Here is a 10,150-nt window from a genome sequence, read left to right on the forward strand (position 1 = left end):
TTATTATCAAAATTAATCTACATACAGTAGCTGGGAGGATGCTGGTTACAGCTTCCCCTGAGTAATGTTTCCACTAGTGACTAGGGGGGGGGGGATCCCCAGACGCCACTCGATACGATATCATCACGATACTTATGCGACGATACGATATTATAGCAATTTTAAACATATTTTTTTTTCCAACTTCTAATTTTTCCCAATTTCAAATGACGTCCCCAAAAGAAACCTTTGTCAACATCTGTTTCATCTAAAAAGATACATTTTTTGTTCATATCACTTCAATTTTATTGCTGCAAAATGGGAAAACTGACCAACACATATATTCAGTCCCTGACAAAAGTCTTGTCGCTTATCTATTTTGTAGAAACACCTGCTGTTAACCTGACTTTTAATTAATCAATTGGTGTAAGAAATAGCTCATATGAAAGCTAAAACCCTCCAAATGAGTTCAATGCACTGAAATTAGTTTCACTAAAAAAGATTTATTATTAAACGAACAGAAAGGTCAAATTTTGGCAAGACAAAAGTCTTGTCGCCTATACATAATTGAACAAATTTACTACAATACTAAAATATGTCAGCAAATTAAATAGTGGTGCTGTGAATCCAAATGTATATCTTGTAGGACTTCCATGACTTGAAGGACTGGACCCACCACGGTTTGGAGGATTCAGACCATGTGTTGATGAAGTCATCAGGAATAGCTAGGAAGCAGTCCTACTGCCTCCAGAGTTCATCAATATTCTTTGTTTTGGTCTTCCATGCTCTCTTCATCCGACCCCCATATGCTCCATGATGTTCATGTCTGGTGACTGGGCCGGCCAATCCTGGACCATCTGGATCTTCTTCGCCTTGAGGACTTGAAGTGGAGATGCAAGTATGCATGGAGCACCATCCTGCGGGAGAATTGGCCTCTTTTATGGTTGGGAATATAAGAGGTAGCTAAGATTTCTTGTATTTGAGACTATTGATGTTGCCTTCCACCTTGCAGTCTCTCGCACACCCCCATACTGGATGTAACCCCACACCATGATTTTTCCGCCACCAAACTTCACTGTTTCTGGGTGAATCTTGGATCCATGCGGGCTCCATAGGTCTTCTGCAGTATTGCGGCGACTGTGGTGTAATTCAACAGAAATTCATCTGAAAAATCCACTTTCTTCCACTTCTCCAGCGTCCTCCTTTAGCTGCTGGGCCTTGGCACATGCCACACGGTTTTTCTATTGTCTTTTGTTTAGTGCTGGCTTCTGGGCACTGATTCAACCATGGAGGCCATTTCGAGACAGAATCCGACAAACTGTTCAGGTTGACACAGGACTTCAGGGGACCAGGTCTCGTGGAGCTCTGCTGCAGTGGAAAATGGGCTGGCCTTGGATTTTGGAGCCAACAAACGGCCTCCTCGAGCAGTTGTCTGCCTGACCTGGGCTGGTCAAAACGTCTCCATTGTCTTCAAATTTTTTTTTATCCTCTGTCCTTGACGCTGAGACACATTGAAGGTGTCTGCCACATCAGCAGTGATTCTGGTCTTCAGCCTCTTGATAATCCAAACTTTAGTCTCAGGGTGAATCTTAGGCATGTTTCAGAGGTCTATGTGCAGTTGATGTAAGGTCTAGTGTACTGGGGTTGTTTTTATACACCCTGAGACCTGATTGATCCATTATTAGTCCCGGTGAAGCTCATATACAAGGAGACACACTTATGTCTTTGCAAAAATGGACTCAATGGGCTTTACCAAGCTGTGAATAGAATACTTTACGTTTCTTTTTGCACTGAAACATTATTACAAAAGCTGTTGGGATTAAAATGAGCCATTTCTTGTAAATAAATCTTGATTAGAAATATATTTCAGCGGCACTTCAGGTCAATTTGTACACAAGCGACAAGACTTCTGTCAGGGACTGTAATAAAAGATCGATAATTGGCACCCAAGTATCAATACAGTATTGCCACTGAAAATATTGCAATACTGTGTTGATTTTTTCCCCCCATCCCTACTAGTGACTGGTGAGAAAGTGACAATGTTTCCATCTAAGCAGCATTATCCCAAAATATAAGTAATTAGAGTTTAATCAAAGGCAATAATCAATGGTAAATGTGGAAAATACACACACAACTAACACACTCCTAAAACCCCAGTCACAGATTCTTTCTGTAGTCTCTGCTGGCTGCCCGGAAACCTCCAATGACAATAAGGTGTGTATGGATCGAACAAACAAACTCAAAAGCGTTGATTAGTAATTTGTAAATGTGCTAGATGTGTTTCGTAAAGTTGTGAGTTGGACAAAATATCCCCAAAAACTACTCCAGTGTATCCCGGCACGACCACATTCTCAAAATGACTGATAACGGATTCAACACACACAACTGAAGTTGTAGTATTGATACAAGATACTGTATTTACATTGATCAGGTATAGAGGCGATGAGTTATTTGGGAATGGAGAGCATTCAAGCCACACCTGCTGGCCATTTCATTTGTAAAACTAGTGCAGTGGTGGTGATAACTCGAAATGTGTCCTAAGTAAAGAAAAAACTGATTTGGACACAATTCCAAAATGGTGGATAATCGACCCCGACGCATATGTCCACGGCTTTTACAAATAGATTTGTCGAGAAAATGTCCGAGACCTCCTGTTCAAGACAAAAGCAAAAACATGAAATACAACTAAAGTATTGTTGAAACGCCACCATCTGCCCCGACTGCTGCACATCCTCGGGTCGCCAGCAATGCACCCGCCAAGTGGGAAGGAGATTGGATGGATAGTTCTCAAGATATGGACAGACACACACACACACACACACACACACACTCACACACACAGATTGCTTGCTCTACGTTCAAAGCAAGCGCCTGTTTGAAAATGATGCTTGGCATCCCGAATTGCTGCTCGCAGCTTTCTCTTTCTTTCTGAAAAGGTGTGTCGAAATGAAGGCGAATGAATTGTTTCAAGACAACAAAGACGACAAGGTTTTTGAAGTGAAATCTGAGAGGTGGCCAAGAGGAGCCTGCATACGTGGCCTTTTGGACGAGTTTGACGACACATCGCACAACCCGGTTCGTTGGAGGCCTTAATAAGGGATGAGAAAAGCAGGTTTGTCTCCTCTTTGGGAATAACTTGTCCCACTAATTAATATGAACCTTAAGTGAAGGCAGGCTGGGGGCTGGGAGTATAGGGCTTGTCAAGTCATGGGTTGCCAAGGGATACCCTGTTTACTCCACCTGCCCTCCACTTCTTCCTCCTCCCCGTCTTCCCCCTGAGGCTCCCAGATAACCACAGCCAGAGACAGAGATGGATGGGGAGTCACTATGAAGTAAATATGGTGCGAAAGGTAAAAGCTCGTAGGGTACGATGGGAGAACCTGCAGAACAACAAATCTGAACTTGTATGTTAAAATAGTCACACACGTTTTTTTGAAGTCACACAAAGAGAAAAAAAGCAGGAGTGCTTGTAAAAAAAAAAAAAACCTTAAATAGAAATTTGTAAATGGTAAATAGAAATTTGCACTCATAGGAAATATTGCCACACCTGTATTCTGACTGTGAAGTCCCAGACAAAATAATTACAAATGTGTAGATTGATATTTGCATGAACACAATGACAGTTGCAAGCGCGTGGGGCAACATTAACTTGTATGATTTTGTTCTTATTCTTCATTTTCGTCTTCATTTTCCATCACAACCTCTGGAATCTGTCACTTCAGCTTCACATTTGTGCTTATGTGTCTCTCTCTTTTTGCGATACATTTGGTACAAAACTGTACCTGTGGACTTAGGTTGTGGAGCTCCGAGCCAACAGGACGGGGGGGGGGGGAGGACAGCGGGGTCGCCAGATGAACTTCTAATGAATGAATTTTTAGAATCCATTTTAGGATCTTATTGCTTGTCAGCACCATCATATTTATCTGATATGCTGATTTTGCACTCTCCAGTCAGAGCACTTAGGTCCAGGACCAGCTGCTTTTAGACTGTCCCAGATCCAGAATGAGGACCAGAGGGGACGGGGCTTTTTCAGTAGCAGGTCCTAAGCTCTGGAACTCTCTTCCTCTATTGAGAGCTTTGAATCACTTTTAACCCTCATGTTGTCCTCAGGTCAAATTTGGCCCAATTTTCAGTTTTTTCATTACAAAAAATGGGCCTTTTTTAACTAACTTTGGAAAAAAACATCAAAAAAAGCAGAAAGAAATGTCAGAAAAAGCGACACAGTTTTTTTCATGGTTGACGGGAAGACAACACAAGGGTTAAAAACACATCTTGTTGCACTGGCTTTTAACCCTTGTGTTGTCTTCCCGTCAACCGTGAAGAAAAAAACCCGTTTTGATCACTTTTTCCGACATTTTTGTCACTTTTTCAATGGCGTGTTGTGCTTTTTGGGGTGTTTTTTGATATTTTTTTGTTTGTTTAATGTTGACATTTTCAGCGCTTTATGTTGACCCATGTTTTGTGAAGAAAGAAAAAGATATGAACTGAAAACGGGTTAAATTGGACCCAAGGACAACATAAGGGTTAAAGCAATGACACCAATAATATGTCACAGCTCAGCTTACGTTAAGTGTAGTTTTATCTGTTGTCTGTGTTTTATTGTTTTGGGCATATTCCGATTTAGAAGGTTTTTTTTGGCTATTTATTATGCTTTGTATCTTATGCTGTTCTTTGGGGCAGTAGTGACTGTTGGAATAGCGTGCTAGCGTTAGCTAACTAGCAAATTAGCCTGCTTCTAAATGCATACCTTTTAATTATCCTAACATTTTTTAACAGTCAAATTGAAACTCCGGCTCCAGCTTCAGGTCCTGCAGCCGCGGACGGACCCCCATCAGTGGGGCTCGGGGGGGGGGGCTGCCGACCTCGACCTGATCTGATCTCCAGCGGGCCACCCCCGGTAGCGGTGACCCATCCCCAGGCCATGACCAGAGCTTGCTTTGCTGACGTTGTGCCCACATTTTGCATCCCCTGTCAAAAAATGACACCCAGCAACAATAATTTCTGCAGAATGAGTGCTCCTTAACGCTCACGTCTGCTGAGAATTACATCGACCTCGCGGGCAGCAACAATCATTTCTGCTGAATAATGCATCTCTTAACCCTCGGTGCTGCCAAGCACTGCATCCAGGTAGCAAGGAAATTATAATAAAACATTGACGTTTCTATATGCTTTAGTTTAAAAAAACAAAATACAAAATTGACTTCACCACAGTGCCTAACCTGATAGTAGTACCTTATTAAAGTCAAGATAAGCAAAAATCCTCACGTTTGGAGGATTCACGTTATCTGTCTTTGAGAAGACATTAGACCTTTCAAGAAGTCCAAGAACGCTGCTCCTGTCTCTCTCTGCTTCTTATTCTAGTGGCGTCATGGAGTGTGTGAGGAATTATTGTGCTCAGTACATACATCAAGCTACTCAGGGGGGGGGAAGCAAAAGAGTGACAGACGAATATATTACAGTGTCACACATCCCAGATGCCCTGCATAACAAGGTAGGACACCTACTTAAGACAATGCAGTGTCGGTGCTGTTTAGGGGAACTGTGGCATTCGGAGTCCCCGTTAACGGGAGAAGGAGAAGTCATCAGCTGATCGCTTATCGGCAATGGCAGATCTGGGTTTTTTAGAAGACCCCTATGAGCCGAGGAACAGTGTCACGTACGCACACGGGCCACGGTGGAGCGCTCTATCGGATTGATTAAGGGCAGATCTCTGTCTTGATCAGCGGGGGGCGGGGGGGGGGGGGGGGTCGTCTGCAATATTGTTTTAGCCTGTGGGGTTCTGCACAACATTGCGCAGGAGAACATTGGACCACCAGCCGAGCCCCAACTGGGGACTATACAAAGGAGACAGAACATTACTCCTTGCTTTTAACCCTCATGTTGCCCCAGTTGTCCTCATGTTGTCCTCATGTTGTCCTCATGTTGTCCTCATGTTGCCCTCATGTTGCCCTCATGTTGTCCTCATGTTGCCCTCATGGTCGCCTCATTGCCTCATGTCGCCTCATGTCGCCCTCATGTTGCCCTCATGTCGCCCTCATTGTCCTCATGTCGCCCTCATGTTGTCATCATGTGCCCTCATGTTGTCCTCATGTTGCTCCTCATGTTGCCCTCATGTGTCCTCCATGTGTCCTCATGTTGCCCTCCTGTTGTCCTCTGTTGTCTCATGTGCCCTCATGTGTCTCATGTTGCCCTCATGTCGCTCTCTGGTCCTCAGTCGCCCTCATGGTGTCCCATGTCCTCATGTTGTCCTCATGTTGCCTGTTGCCCTCATGTTGTCTCAGTCGCCCTCATGTGCCCTCGTCCCCTCATGTTGTCCTCATGTCGCCCTCATGTGTCTCATGTTGCCCTCATGTCGCCCTCACGTTGTCCTATATCAATGTTCTTTTTAATTCCCCAAAATATCCAACGCTCTTTGCCAAGTACAAATCTCTACTTTCATTAATTTTGGGGCGTCTTATTCAGTTTTATTGCATTTGAAAAACAAAGTGAAGTGTTTTTGAAATAGTATTGAGTAAAAGTTGACATATTCCAGTCTGTGATTATCATCAACATCCATTCCTTTAATTTTAGTCTCAATAATTCCTAATTTCTGCTTTTCTAACTCAAACATTAGGTAGAATTTCCTATAAATTAAGCTTATTAACCATAAATTCCAAAAATAACTGTAAAACTAAAGTTAATAAGTTAGTGTTACGTTGTGTTGAAAAAATAAGTGTATATTTATGCCCCCTGTGTTTAAAGGAAGAACATTTATTTATTTACAATACATTATTCATTCACAAAGAAAATTGGTGTCCTTAAAAGATTGGATTTGTCTATTTTTTTTAATTAAGACATTAAGATCAATTTCCAAAAGATGTTTCTTTATTCCTCTTGTTAATCAACTTTAGCACGGGGGTGTAAACTTTCTCAAGCCGCTGTAGATTTACGTCTACAACAAGTCTGAAGAAACCTTTCAAAAACGTGCACTTTTTGAATCCAAATGTCCAGTCCACTTCATCAATGCAGAGACGAGACGCAAAAGGAAGAGAATCTGGAGAAAAATAAAAAGAACTTTCATCGTAATTCTGAGCTATCACACAAACATAAGTCATATCTCACTGAGTTATGTGTTGCTAGCTGCCTACAGCTGCTACAAACGCTACAACGGCTGCTCGGGGTGAATGCACAAGTCACTCCCACAGTCCAACTTGTGCAAATAATGCAAGGACATTTGTTATTTTACATTCTGTTTGGACACACCTTAACAACTGGAATGTACAGGCTGGATCTAGATGAGCTGCCAATCCTGTGGGCCGCATAATCCAGACTATTATTGTTTTACGACTTATGCTGAATGCATCCTCCAGCAGCTACCATGTCTGTAATCTGTAATATAAAGCTCTTCCTCTTTCTGTCTCTTCCTCCACGCCTGCCTTTTTATCTTCCTCCTCGAACTTCTAAGCTCTTAATCAGCCTTTTCTCATCCTTTGATTTGTTCTCCGCGTCGTCACCGGTCGGTTGGTGGAGTGGGTGTGCGAGTGTGTGTGTGTGTGTGTGTGTGTGTAGATTTGCGTGGCCGGTAAAAAACCGCAACTCAATTAATTAAAGCCTTTTTAATGATATTCCCAGCCTTGGTTTTTACTGTTGTTTCCCCTCTCTCCTCACCCTCTTTCAAGCAGCACTCATGTTTTCGCTTTGTTCTTATGAGCCCTCTCTCTCTCTCTCTCTCTCTCTCTCTCTCTCATTGGCTTTCTGTCTCTGTAGCTGTCAGCGTTTCAGCAGGGCTCTCCCTCACAAAACCAAACCCGTTTAAAAAACAGGTTTTTCATGTGAAATGTCCAGTAGAGCCCTGAAGGATCATGATTCATTTTAATAATTTCCTCTTCTGTGGGAGTCAAAGCTCACTCACCAGGAGTCAGTCGATGGCTCGAGAAAGAGGAAGGACGACATTTACATCTTTAAACCGAGACAGTGGTTACCTCCCCCCCCCCCTGTACGTTCTACACCTTGGTCACGACATAGTCTGGATCATAAAGCCAGACATGAAAGATGCCAGGCTATTCTGTCGACTTTGAATGAATTGTATTTCACAATGCTTAAATGACTCTTTATTTACATGGAGTCTGGTGGGTTTAGATTTTATGTTTAAAAAAAAAGGGTCTTTTTCTTTAACAGAAACCTCATTAGAAATATTTTCCACATTGTTGTCGGACACTTAGACTAGTAATCTGAGTTTGTCAGCGGTCAAATAAGCACTTTAGTGAAGGGAAAGGTAAATATAATAAACTATTGTCCTTTTAACTTACATTGTAGCTTGTTGTCTCCTCTGCCAACTGTAGAGATCTCTTTTAATACTAGACCGGAGATTGCAGAAGTACTCACTTCCCGTACTTAAGTAGAAGTAGAGATAATTGTGTTGAAAAATACTTAGAAGTACTGATTTAGCTTCTTTACTCAAGTAAAAGTAACAAAGTACAGGCTTGGAAATTTACTTTACTAAGTGAAAGTAGCCTTATGAATGTCAAAGCTACCTGGACCAGACAGATGTTCCTAGAGAGCCCGCTGAGGAACTACAGAGGACATGGAGAACATGCTCTCTGTATATGTCATTGGCTACATTTTAAATGGCTGTCTGCCATTAGGCCTAAAACATATATAAAACATATATAAAACATATAGCTTATTTATAGTGACAGAGACTGGGACGCCAGGTTAATAAGATTCTGACCGAGTAGCAAGATATGAATTCAAGTGTGATTTTGTGAGAAGCCTTTGTATATTCCCATCCAATCAGATTCAATTTGGTATTGATGACGCAAAAATAATAACTAACTCCAGGGAAATTATTTGAAACTTAGTGAGGACTAGATTAGGACTGGATTTAACCCTTGTGTCGTCCTCGGGTCAAATTGACCCGTTTCAAAGTGTTTTCTATCAGAAATATGGATTTCTTTCAACCAAATTGCCCCAAAATAACATGGATGATTCCATACGTTCTTCAGGCAAAATGAATGATTACTTTCAATGAATTTTTTGTGTGTTTTTGAATTCTTTTTTTTTATGGTTTTACAGTATCCGGACTAAACTTTGACATCTACCCATCTGTGATCCACTCAACATCCTTTGATCTTAACTATTAGTCAAAATAATTAGTCATTTCTGCTTTTTAACTGTACTAACTTATGTATAATTTGATATAAATGAGGTTTGTTGACCATGACCTATTTTTAAACCAGCTCGGGTTTTTAAAAAAAAAAAGCGCCAAAAGCTGGAAAAAGGGACAAATAAATCAGAAAAAGCAACAAAAACATCGAAAAAGCACAATTTTTTTTTTTTTTTTTCACCTGGAAGGACAAGTTCATGGTTAACAGGAAGACAACACAAGGGTTAAAGCTGATTCTGGTTTCCAACTTGGCCCCAGGTGTGTGTGTTAAAACACGACGGAGAAAACGTCTCTCTGTTGAGCTTCATTACAATCAAGCATCAGGATAAACATGGGGGGGGGGGGGGGGTAGCTCTGCTATGGCTGTGTGTGTGGTAATAAATAACATTGTAAAGGCTACCATACACAATGCATAAGAATCCTATATGCTAGTAAATAATTACAATAAACCCACTATTAATTACAATATCTTACTGAGCAAGGACTTTCAACAATTGCCGAATCAACAGCCAGGTGTAACCTAGGTAACAAGTGAGGACTGCCAACAAAATAAATAGTAAATATTTAAAAAATCTACTTGAGTACAGTAACCAAGTACTTGTACTTTGTTACTTCCCATCTCTGTACTGGACCAATGTGAAAGATCGTTGTTCCCATCAGTCACTCAGACTCAGAAACATAGGGACATAGGTTGAAAGAAATCCCATTTTAACCTGAACGTGTCATATTGTATGTGGTGCTGTGGTGTTGTGGGGGTGCAAAACCCAAACGGGTTCCTTCCCGAGACGGTTCTGCAGAGTCTCTGGTGTCTCTGAGCTTAGCACCGCCCAACACGATTGGGACTGTTGTCCTCCCAACAAGACCTTTCTGTCCCTTTATCTGACTAACACCAGCTTACTACCACTAGTTTAGTACTTTTTGGAATTCATGGTCAATAAACCTCATTTATGTGCAATGATACCTAATATTTGAGTATACAAATAACAGAAATTATTAACTATTTTGACTAATAGTTAAGATCAGAGG

This window comes from Etheostoma spectabile, chromosome 15, assembly GCF_008692095.1.
Source record: "Etheostoma spectabile isolate EspeVRDwgs_2016 chromosome 15, UIUC_Espe_1.0, whole genome shotgun sequence".
NCBI lineage: Eukaryota > Metazoa > Chordata > Actinopteri > Perciformes > Percidae > Etheostoma > Etheostoma spectabile.